Consider the following 2,040-nt stretch of genomic DNA (forward strand, 5'->3'; position numbering starts at 1 on the left):
CCAGAGTAAGTAATACATCAAACATCACTAAACACAGGACTGTATGTCCGACCTGGGCTCAGGTCATGATCTGATGGTTTGAGGGTTTGAGCCCCATGTAGGGCTCTGTGCTGATGGCTCAGAGCCTGCTTTGGATTCTCTGTCTCCCTCTCTCTTTTCCCTCCCACACTCATGCTCCCTCAAAAAATAAACAAACATTAAAAAAAGATAAGTTCCATTTCTAGAACAAGTTGTAATGGCTTTGCCTTTCACTCTAGAGGTTCTCTGTGCTTTGAAGGCTGGCATGTTAGACTAACAACAGAGCAGACCTTCCTTTATGTCTTAATCCTGGCTAATCTGCCTTTAGTTTTTGAAGGAATGACTATTTTTAAATTTTAGTCAAAATTGATGTTCATTATGGATAAATGTGAAGATGTGAAAAAGCAAACTAATTTTGAAACGCCTCTGTAATCTTCTCATAAGGACCACGCACTACCCACATCTATCAGTCCCACGGGATTTTCCGTATGCTAACAAATCCACGACAGCATATGGATATTTTGAAAGCCGGGATTCTACTATATATACCAATTGTTCATTTAACGTTGTATTGAGGACATCTTGGTATATCCATAAAAACAGATGGGAATAACCTTCTCCATGGCTACATGGGATCCCACTTCCTACTGTACAGATCTCTTTTCCAAAAATATTTTAATTGAAATTTTTTGTTTTATTTAAAGTAAACTCTGTACCCAGTGTGGGGCTCAAACTCATGAGCCTGAGGTGAAGAGTCACACGCTTTACCGACTAAGCCGCCAGGTCACTATTACAAGCAACATTGTGGTAAATATCTTTGTGTACACATCAGTTCACATGTGTATAATTATTTCCTTCAGATAAATTCTTAGAATGAAATTGCTAGATCAGCAAGCATGCGCATGTTTAAGGCTCTTGTTAATTATTTCCCAAATGCCCTCCAGAAAGAATATACCCATTTCAACACTGTCATCAATAAATAAAAGTGCCCATTTCCTCACACTCACACCAGCAATGAATGTTCTCATTCTTTANTTGAGCTGAAGTTCCACAGATACCCTATGTACCCCACTTCTGCCCCTTCCTTTCAGGATATGTATTGCCAAAATGTCTTCCAAAAAGTTAGTCTTTTTTAAAAAAATTTTTAATGTTTATTTATTCTTGAGAGAAAGAGAGAGAGAAAGACAGAGACAGTGTGAGCATGGGAGGGGCAGAGAGAGGGAAAGAGAGAGAGAGAGAATCTGAAGCAGGCTCCAGGCTCTGAGCTGTCAGCACAGAGCCGGACGCGGGGCTCGAACCTACAAACTGAGAGTTCATGACCTGAGCCGAAGCCCGACGCTTCACGAACTGAGCCACCCAGGCGCCCCAAAAAATTAGTGTTGATTTAGGCTCTCCCCAGTTGTGTGTGTGTATCTCCTGCTCTGCCTCTCACCCACTCCAGGTATTAGTATTCACGTGTCCATCTGATAATTGGCCACTCAAGTTGAATGCTTCGTGAAATCCTTTCCTTGACATCGAAGCTGGAGGCGGGCATCTGAACACTGCCCCGTTTAGTGGTCAGTGAGTCGTTCCTAACCCTGTGACTGGTGTTTCCTACTGAGCTTCCTCCTCGCTCCCTGGCTCCTGGGTGCCGGGCTTGGCAGACACCTTCAGGCACTCACGGCTGCAGCCGTCCAGGGAGGGTCGGCCCACAGTGACAGGTGACAGGGTGCTTTCTCTCCTTCTGGTCCTGGTTTGCTTGCAGCGGGCACGTGGCATTGGGCCCAGAAGAAGACGGTCTCTGTTCGGAGGACACCGAGATCCTAGGTGTGGTGGGTTTTCTCCCGAGATGGATGGAGGGTGCCAAAATCACAGTGGATGGCACGTGATGTGCAGTCCTCGGAGGCACCAAGCTGTAAGCAAGGGGCAGCTTTGGGTCCTGGTTGGGAAGGCCCAGGGCTTAGATTTTCCATGAACCTCTCTCTCGCTAGCGCGGTCTCAAATCACGGCTGGTCCCTGTTTGGTAGGCTTCTGGGACACGGC

Source organism: Crocuta crocuta, unplaced genomic scaffold (genome assembly GCF_008692635.1).
Source record: "Crocuta crocuta isolate KB4526 unplaced genomic scaffold, BGI_CrCroc_1.0 scaffold241, whole genome shotgun sequence".
NCBI classification, from domain to species: Eukaryota; Metazoa; Chordata; class Mammalia; order Carnivora; family Hyaenidae; genus Crocuta; species Crocuta crocuta.